Source organism: Bubalus kerabau, chromosome 7, assembly GCF_029407905.1.
Source record: "Bubalus kerabau isolate K-KA32 ecotype Philippines breed swamp buffalo chromosome 7, PCC_UOA_SB_1v2, whole genome shotgun sequence".
In the NCBI taxonomy this organism is placed as follows: domain Eukaryota; kingdom Metazoa; phylum Chordata; class Mammalia; order Artiodactyla; family Bovidae; genus Bubalus; species Bubalus kerabau.
Window position 1 is genome coordinate 66,060,725 of NC_073630.1, and position 10,482 is coordinate 66,071,206.

Genomic DNA, 10,482 nt, shown 5'->3' on the forward strand with positions numbered 1-10,482 from the left:
AGAATTCCATGGACTACAGTTCATGGGGTCCCAAAGAGTTGGACACGACTGAGTGACTTTCACTTTTTACCATTTGGCAACTGTGGGAATTTTGGCAAATTATTTCATCTCACTGATAAATGAGGGTCAGGATGACACTGATGGGGTTGTGTGGAAATGATGAGATTATACCTGTAAAGTACTTGAGATGATGCAGGGCACTTAGAAAGAACTAGTACATAGTGATACTGATATTTCTTGATCTTATTACTTCTAGCTGTCACTATTTAATAGATATTTCCTTCCAATGGAATGGATTTATGTGATCTAATATGCATATTTAAACATTTTCACCACCGAAAAATAGGGTAATACTTGACATTTATTCTAGCACTTACTACTCATAAAGCTGTTGTGAACCTTTATTTCAGTGCTTATTATCTACAAAGTACAGCCAAATTGGGCTTCTCGGGTGAGACTGCTGGTAAAGAACCCACTTGCCAATGCAGGAGATGTAAGAGAGTGGTGCAGGTTTGAACCTTGGGTCAGGAAGATCTCCTGGAGGAAGGCATGGCAACCCACTGCAGTATTCTTGCCTGGAGAATCCCAGGAACAAAGGAGCCTGATGGGCTGCAGTCCACGGGGTTGCAGAGTCAGGCACGACTGAAGTGGTTTAGCATGCATCACACACAGCTGAATTACAATCCAGAACACTGAAAAGAGAGTTCCAGAAAAACATCTACTTTTGCTTTATTGACAATGCCAAAGCCTTTGACTCTGTGGATCACCACAAACTGTAGAAAATTCTTAAATAGATGGAAATATCAGGCCATCTTACCTGCCTCCTGAAAAATCTGTATGCAGGTTAAGGAGCAACAGACTGGTTCCAAATAGGGAAAGGAGTACGTCCAGGTTGTAGATTGTCACCCTGCTTATTTAACTTCTATGCAGAGCACATCATGTGAAATAGTGGGCTGGACGAAGCACAGCTGGAATCAAGATTGCCAGGAGAAATATCAATAACCTCAGATATTTTTTCTTAAAAATTAAGAAAATGTTAGATATATAACTAATGCATAAGATACATGTAGATACTAGTCAATTTTTCCACTTACTACCATAAAAATATTCATAAATCTATTATAAAAAGTTAAAGTTTACCCAAACTTTTGCAAAAAAATCCTTGCATACCATACATGGCAACATCCATTACAGTAGACAGTATATGTTATATATTAATATATATAGTGATCGTATTGCTGCTTCTTGTTATCTGTGTGTGAACTGTTATATCTGTAAATAAGTACACATTTCTTTTTCACATTATCTTTTCATTTTTGATGTCTGGTGTTAATAATATGTATAACAGCTTCGGCGTTTTGTATCATGTAAGACAACATTGATGTAGGTACTGACAGATAATTCATCTTGTAAACAGATGATATAAACTTGCAGTATCAATAAATATATTACAGTAAATATCATGCACTTTTTCCTCCTTATGATTTTCTTAACAGTTTTTTCTTTTCTCTAGCTTACTTTATTGTAAGAATATAGTATAAAATATATGTAACATACAAAATATGTTTTAATCAACTGTTTAGATAAGTTAATCGACTTTTACATCAGGTTTTCAGTCAGCATTAGGCTATTAGTAGCTAAAATTAGGGAGATTCTAAAGTTATACGTGGATTTTGACTGTATGGGGAATTGACACCCTTAATCCCTGCATTACTCAAGGTCAATTTGCTAATTTGCAAGCAATTGGTACATATATTAAGTGTGGCAGGTGCTCAAAACAAAGAATAAGTCAGCTCACAAATGGCAAAAATGCCTGTGTATTAACCATGCTAAAAAATTAAATTGACCCCAGTTGTATTTTTACCTCCCTGGTGATCTCTGGCATGATCAGCTTCAGCTGGAAAATTGGGTCAAAGAAATGTACATGTAGCCAAGTATTCAATTCAGTATATTGTTTAGAGCTCTGAAAGAGATTAAAAACAGGAGAAAGAAGGGTTATTGAAAAATTAAAAATATCTAGTTCAACAACCCCACTTCAGAGGTAAAACTGAGACCTAGCAAATGTCACAAAACCAGGTAGTGAGAAAGCCAGGATTGGGACTAATGCTCTAACAACCAGATTCCCTAATTCACTTTTCAGTTTACTTTTCATGCCGATATTGAGTCTCTCTGGACTCTCCCAATGTTCGATTTTAATTTTCCAGATACGTTGATTTTATTTTTTTCATATTTCAAATACAGATTTCATCTAAGTCGATCTAGCCAAACTGGTTGGTCCACACTCATTCCTTGATAGCTTATAGCTACAAAAAGACAACAGTCTCTATACAACAGGCCTGTGTACTCCACAGATGCTGGGGCCTAATGCATGACAATGGACATGGAGCTCACAGCAGAATCATCAACCAGCTGACCTTTAACGGGGTGTTTATACCCCAAAATAAACACATCAGCACATTCTTAAGTGAAACTATACATAATTAAATCCAGAACATATAGAAGTTTTATATATGCTCAATCAATGGTCCTACACAAACAGCATTTTTTCTTTTCTGTTGGATTGAATAAATTCAGCCAGGACCACAGAGATTTGCTCAACCTCTTTCCTGGAAGGAAAGGTGTTGAAGTAAACTCAGTTGTGCATTTCTGAATAAAACTAGAACAATATAATGATTACCCACCACATTCATTTGAGGACACAAAATAACAGCTTTTATGGACTTCTTATAATTTTTTAAAAGACAGTTCATTTCTAGTGCCAAGAAAATAGAGCACCAGCTGCTACTCAGGCCTATTGAAAGAATTCATTGTGAAATAAAACCTTTAATACGGTAGCATATGGTCAAAGCAAGGTATACAGTAAATGTTATTATTTTGTTGCCTTTTATGATTTACTATGATTTACTCTTTTGAAATTCTCACTCTTTTGAAGCCAGCTGTATCTAGATTCTACAAGTAAGTCTCTTGCATATAAAGCAAAAAAAATAACTTGTCCCAATTACGACAAAAAATTAAGTCAAGTCAATATTAGGTCTAAGGATCCCTAAACCTCTTTGATTGGAGAAGGAAATGGCAACCCACTCCAGTGTTCTTGCCTGGAGGATCCCAGGGACAGGGGAGCCTGGTGGGCTGCCGTCTATGTGGTTGCACAGAGTCAGACACGACTGAAGCGACTTAGCAGCAACAGCAGCAAACCTCTTTTGATAGACTTAGCACAGCCTACTGAAAAACTGTAAAAACAAACAAAGGAAAAAAAAGAAACCCTCAGAGAACTTAAAACCAGGAGGAACCCATTGAGCCATCCAATCTATCACTCATTTAAGGAAGCATTTCTCTCTAAAATGTTGCTTACAACAAGTGTAACTGTTAGGTTTTAAGTGAAATCTCATTTGCATTTCTAGGCAAGACTCCTTGGTCCTTATTCTCTGTCTCTCTGGAGCTTACTTTAACTAGGAGCCGTATTTCAACATATTAAATAAAGAATCATCTAATGCAAACTGTGCTGCTATAATTCCCACTGAAACTCCATTAGGCAAAGGAAAGCTGTCAAGTATAAAATCTGCTGATCCTTAGGGATGAATTGGAGGACATTTTTCCTTTAATGGCTTCATGCTTTGCCAAGCCATAATTCACTTATATTTCTGTCAACAGCTTCATCAGGGTGTGTGTTTGACTTTCCTGAAAATGACATGATGGCAACTTTCTTTACTATGCAAAGTTATCACCTTGAAATCTCCATGTGGGAAAACGAAAGCTTTTAGTCAACTCTGCTGTGAAGGAAGACATTATAGAAGTTGGCTCTTGGGTCACAATGAACATTTTAGAAACCTTAAACTAGGCAGCACAAACTGAGTGATTTTAACCGCCAGAAATTGTAACAATTTTTCTGAAGTGCTTTTCTTGGATTGCATTATAGCATTAAGGAATTGAATTTAAAAATAAAATTCTAGCAGATTTTCAGAGTTAATAAAATAATGAAATTATTGATAGGAACAGATTAAAAGGGACTAGATCTGTTCATTTACTTTTAACCTTTTAGAATAATGCAGGAAATATTGTAGTAATATTTTACATGTTGTCTCCCTATAAAATTAAAAGAAATATATCCTCTTTCCTCCTTCTTCCCCAGGGAGTGGATGTATGCATTAACATTGTAATGGGACTTCAATATTTATGAAAAAAAAAATTACAGAATGAACATATATATTTACATGTATGCGTCTGATTCTGCAACTCTATAGACTGTAGCCTTCAAGGCTCCTCTGTCCATGAGATTCTTCAGGCAAGAATCCTGGAGTGGGTTGCCATGCCCTCCTCCAGGGGATCTTCCTGACTCAAGGATTGAACCCATGTATCTTATGTCTCCTTCATTGGCAGGTGGGTTCTTTACCACTAATGCCACCTGGGAAGTCCATTTACACATAAATATGTGTAAATATATATATTTACACTTATATGTATGTATATATGCATATAATCCATATCCCTGGGAGTGGATTTAAGTAAATTAGCATTGTAATGGAACTTCGATATTTATATATAAAAAGCTTACAGAATGAACCTTACAGAAGGAACATATATATTTACATGTATACATATATATACTTGGGCTTCCCAGGTGGCTCAGTATTATAGAATTGACCTGCCATTGCAGGAGATGCAGGAGATGGGGGGGTCAATCCTTGTGTCAGGAAGATACCCTGGAGGAGGAAATGGCAAGCTGGTCCAGTATTCTTGTCTGGAAAATCTCATGGAGAGAGGAGCCTGGCAGGCTGCAGTTCATGGAGCAGCAAAGAGTCAGACATGACTGAGCACTCATGCATGATATATACACTATATGTGTGTGTGTGTGTATATATATATATATATATATGTATATAATCCACACATGCATACACACAGAAACACATATATGTTTGTGTGTTTATCTGGAAGCATAAGCCTGCTACCAGAACTGCGGTTGCTGAGTCATAGTAAGAAGAGTCTAAGTCTTATGCCAACATTTAGTGTCTATATCAGGACCAGGTGAGAAAAAAACACTGCTCATTTGGAAATTTGGAAATCTGTGCCATGATTCTCTTATCCAGAGATGAACATCTAGGAGTGAAATAAAAAACACTGTTTTCCCTGCATCTTATGCTTCCTGCTTGCCAGTTTCAGACTCTTCACACTTTTCTTCTTCTGCAAAGTTATTCCCAGAAAGGGATCAATGTTTGCAATAGAGAACTCTGGGTGGTTGAAGCACTACTTGGACTAAAAGAAAGCAGAGAGCCATTGGGGAGCAGACTTGGAGGAGAGAATGCTTGCTTGTCAATAATTTACAGGAATAGCAATGACCCTGTGGAGACACAATGGGCTTCCCAGGTGGCCCTAGTGGTAAAGAATCTCCCTGTCAGTGTGGGAGACCCAAGAGATTCAGGTTCGATCGCTGAGTCTGGAAGATCCCCTGGAGCAGGAAATGGCAACCCGCTCCAGTATTCTTACTTGGAGAATCCCACGGGCAGAGAAGCCTGGTGGGCTACAGTGCATGGGGCCTCATAGAATTGGACACGGCAGAGCATGCGTGCATACTGTGGAGACTCAGTGGAGGAGAGACACACCTATGACATCAGAAACTGCTACTACCAACTTGCACGACAACCAAGGGAGTAGGAGGAAACCCTGATGGGACATTCTTCTATAGAAAGTGGCCTCTGTGGTCCTCACTAACCTATGAGGTTATCAATTTTCACAGGTGGAAAGAGGTGTCCCATTTTCATGTCACATGGAGTTCCGTAGCCACAGAGCCTGAGTCAGTATTCAGATGTATGTATCTTACTGAGAAAGAAGTGAAGGACTCTGGAAGTGATGGGGCACGTAGCCTAGGGAAGATGTGGTGTCAGCAGGAAGCTAGCTCCTGCCTGATCCCACAGGGAGCTTTGGAGTAAAATGACAGAGTTGATTCAGCTCTGAAGCAAAGATGGTCTCTTCCATCCTAGTCTCATTGGCTGTTGGCTGCTTGATGGTGCAGGAGAGAGCAGAGAGGAAGGAGGTCAATCTGTCCTGATAGGTTGCTTTCACCTGCAGAGAAAAATTCTCTAGAGAAGGGTGCATTTATGAACTCTTAGCAGTCAACATGGAGAAGGCAATGGCACCCCACTCCAGTACTCTTGCCTGGAAAATCCCATGGGTTGAGGAGCCTGCTAGGCTGCAGTCCGTGGGGTTGCGAAGAGTTGGACACGACTGAGTGACTTTACTTTCACTTTTCACTTCATGCATTGGAGAAGGAAATGGCAACCAACTCCAGTGTTCTTGCCTGGAGAATCCCAGGGATGGGGGAGCCTGGTGGGCTGCCATCTATGGGGTCTCAGAATTGGACACGACTGAAGCGACTTAGCAGCAGCAGCACCAGCCAACATACAATAAGAGACTGGGGCAGGATTCTAAAAGCATATACTGCAGTTCTCTGTGCATTCTGATATTGCTGGTGGAGTGAAATGTCATTGTGAGTTCTTTTCCATTTTAATTTTTTCTACAAAATAATGAAGTGATGTCCCGTGGATCAGGAAATTGTATAACCATCTTATCTCACACTTCCAAAAGGCCATGATAATTCTTACTTTAATGCCAGAAGTATATCTGCTTCTCCTTTTGAGTTTTTTCTCCCAATTTTCATTTTTATCCCAATTGTTTTTTTTTTTCCCTGTTATGAAATACCCTTCAGGCCATAGAGGAGACATTTAAACTTTCTCCACCACATTCCTCTCATGCTGAGGGCCGTTAGCCTTATATCAGAATAATTGGTTTTTTCTCATTATCACTGAGTTTTAGTGCTGTCCTGTGTCATTATTTGTTTTAGAAAGTGAAGAACAGAAGATTTTCTAAACAAACATAAAGCATGTGGATCCTTACTGATTTGTCTGTGGGTGAATTAAGGAAATCTGACATCATCCCGCTTGAGATCTAGTATTATTCAAGTATTTGGTGCAGAGGGCTCTGAATAAAGACTGAAATGAAATTCAAGATCATAGTTTCTTCAGAATTTATGGACAAACAAGCAGTATATTTCTTCTTCTTATAGATTGTAAGTCTAGGCTAATGAAAAATCAATGACTGGAACTCACTCTTATTTGCCCAACAAATGTTTACCTTCTATTTCACTTTTCACTTTCCTGCACTGGAGAAGGAAATGGCAACCCACTCCAGTGTTCTTGCCTGGAGAATCCCAGGGATGGCGGAGCCTGGTGGGCCGCCGTCTATGGGGTCACACAGAGTCGGATATGACTGAAGCGACTTAGCAGCAGCAGCAGCTTCTTTGCTAAAGGTGCTCTGAATTTGTTTGAGGTTAACAACCTAGGAGGCCCTAGGTCCTAGGTCTCAGTTTGTGTAAGCCTAAAATGGTAGACATTTCCCCAATTCTCTCATTTTCCTTTGTAGCTGGCAGTGACCATATCACTCCCTTATGAGATTAAGCCCCAAGCGTAATTCTCTTGGGGGAAAGGCAGGGGCAGTTTTGAAAAAATATATGCTGTGACTCCTCCCTCTTTGTTCCTGAGTTACAAGTGCTATATCTGAAAATATAGGAGCCACTTGTGATCACTTCTCAGTAGGGAAAGGCCTACTGAGTCATAGGGACACTGTTCTGTATAGCTTGGCTAAATAAATAAACACTAAAAAATTTGTGATTTGAGAAAAAAATAGGAAGTCCCAATTATTTAAGTCCACTGTGTGTGAAAGTTGTTCTTTTTAATTAATTTTCATTGGTGTATAGTTGCTTTACAATGTTGTCTTAGTTACTACTGTACAGCAAAGTGAATCAGCTACACGTATATATATATCCCCTCTTTTTTGGATTTCCTTCCCATTTGGGTCACCACAGAGCACAGAGTGGCGTTCCCTGTGCTATCCAGTAGGTTCTCATTAGTTATCTATTATATTTTTCTATTACATGCACCTGAATTCTACATTCTTAACAGATATTTAAAAACTTGAGGGCCCTGCACTTTGTCACTTTTTGGTGGACCATGGTGTAAAATGCACAAAGGAAGGATTAGTTAGTTTATACAGATACTCTGTCATTTCAACAAATCTTTATTCATTGCATATCATCATCACAGTTGACATTTTTTTCTTGCTTCTTTATTTGGTATTTTTATTATCTGTCTACAAAACTAGAATGTAAGTCGCTCAGAATGTGGGCTTCATGGGTCTCATTCACTGTTTCACCTCCATTCCCAGAGGAGTGCCTACCATGGAAGAAGCATTAGCCAATGATATCTTGTTGGCTTAACAAATGCATTCCCAGCCTTTGCTGAAGCAGAAGCTAAGACTCAGAGTGTAAGGCAGAAATATTTGGCCATGGACTTGCAGAGTCAGAAGTTCCATTTCCATGGAGTAGATAAATGGAGCCTGAGGGGGAAAGTAGGGTGAGGGTAGGAAGACGAATGTGGAAATGAACAATTAGGACTGGAGAAAAAGTTATGTAATTAGTGGAACTGGCTAATTGAGAAGGGGAAGAAGTTTCCATTCCCCAAGCAAATGGGAGGGCTTCCCTGGTGGGTCAGTGGTAAAGAACCTGCCTGCCAATGCAGGAGAAGCAGGTTCAGTCCCTGGGTCGAGAAGATTCCCTGGAGAATGAAATGGCAACCTGCTCCTGTATTTTTGCCTGGGAAACCCCGCAGACAGAGGAGACTGGAGGGCTAGAGTCCATGGGGTCACAGTCAGTCAGACATGACTGAGCAGCTAGACAGCAACACCCAATAGGGATGGACTTCCAGATGAGCCGTCGTCAGTTCCAGTCACCTCATCTATCTTTCTCTTGATCAGACAGTGTGATTGTAAAACTTTTAGACATAAAGGGGCTGTGTGTAAAGAGTTAGCTAAACAGTTTATTCCTTCTGTATGAAAATTTGACCCTCAGCTAACTTTCTAGTTTTTTCTCCGAAAATTTCATAAAGATGAAAAGTCAACTATGTTGCTAGACAGCATTGCTTATGGTATTGTGTTGGTCAAAATGTTTGGTTGGTGTTTTCTATAAGATGTTATTATTTCTGGCCAATCCAATATAAACACATTTTACTGGTAAATTTCATCTGGGATTGAAGAAATTATAAATAAATTAACTGATGGCAATGCCATTATTTAGGGCTTTTCTGAATGTGATTGCCCTTGATGCTGAATATCCCTTGCAGGAATCTTGGAAAATATGTCTGTGGAATTTGTGCAAGAGATGAAAGTCTCTCCAACTTGCCCAACATGAGTATCATCCCCTTGCACTTGGATAAAGCAACAATGTTTGCAACTGGAGTTGACATTTAAAGTTTATGGCCTTGGCTTCAGTTGAGGATCTCTGAAAGAAGTCCATATTCTGCAGTGTTGTTTTCCATATCATGTAATGCTAATTTATTTGGTAAATATCTCTCTAACCACTCCATATGCATAGCGCAGTTCTAGGTGCAAAATGCCTGCAATAGAAAATTCCTGTTTCCAACATCTTACAGTTAATAGGTGGAAATAGATATGAAACAGATTAAGTAACTACAAAATTAAACCAATATAAAACCTACTGCACAGACAGGAGATTATACAGGTGATCAGCAGAAGGGTACATAAGTGAAATCTCTAATAAGATTATATAGAAAATATAACAGTGGATTTGGGTCTCCTTTCCTGTCAATAGCAATAAATTGTAAATACATATGCTCGCTTAACTTTTAATCTTATTGATACAGTTTTCAGCTTGTGGCTCTCATTTTCCAAATACTGCAAATAACTTTTTGATTTGGTTGAGTAACAATAATAACATTAGATTTTTAAAGTATATTGTAAAGTGTTTTTCCTAGTTCTTAGTCACTGAAAAGCACTGCTATTGTTTTTGGTGCATGTACTCCTATTATTATTTATTAGATACTGATTTTTTACTCAAAAATATTTGTTTTAAAAGAAACTTTATTATCTATTATTGAGAAAAAACTATAGTTAATAAGCTAGAATATAGTTGTTAAAATATAAAATAAATACAAGTTTTAAAAAATAACTGTGATATATAACTAATACTGAGCCTGACAAATTTTACCAATATTTTTCACTTTAAAATTGTTCAGTGAGGGTTCTTTATGTTAGGCTTATAATGAAGGTATATTCAGGTTGATTAGTTTGAGATGAAGATAAGATTTTACAGCAAAAAAATGACATGTTAGTTTTGGTGGAATCACAACCCAATGGTACAGATAATTGGAAAGAATTGAAATATTTAACTGTCTTCTCTCTTAAAATCTAATGTTGGGAATGCTCTTCCAAAGACAATGGTATGAAAGACTTTTCAAAACAAATTTTGTTGATGAAGTCATCTGAAGTAACTCTCACCTGTTTATTTTGTGAATAGGTCAAGTTTTGGAAAATAAAGAACGTAAAGGCAAATTTTCCCTTATTCATGAATTACTGTTATCTGGTTTGGAAATCTGTCTGAGCCACCACGGAAGCCAGGTCATTTATAACATTTCT

General features: G+C 38.3%; 1 long non-coding RNA gene across 1 annotated transcript; it reads right to left on the reverse strand.

The window, feature by feature from the left end:
• Nucleotides 1-396: 396 nt before the first annotated feature.
• Nucleotides 397-1,971, reverse strand: LOC129657228 (uncharacterized). Its single transcript, XR_008716623.1, has 3 exons — nt 1,865-1,971; nt 818-968; nt 397-692 (listed from the first exon to the last, which is right to left on the reverse strand). It is a non-coding gene; the product is annotated as an uncharacterized LOC129657228 (long non-coding RNA).
• Nucleotides 1,972-10,482: the final 8,511 nt, after the last annotated feature.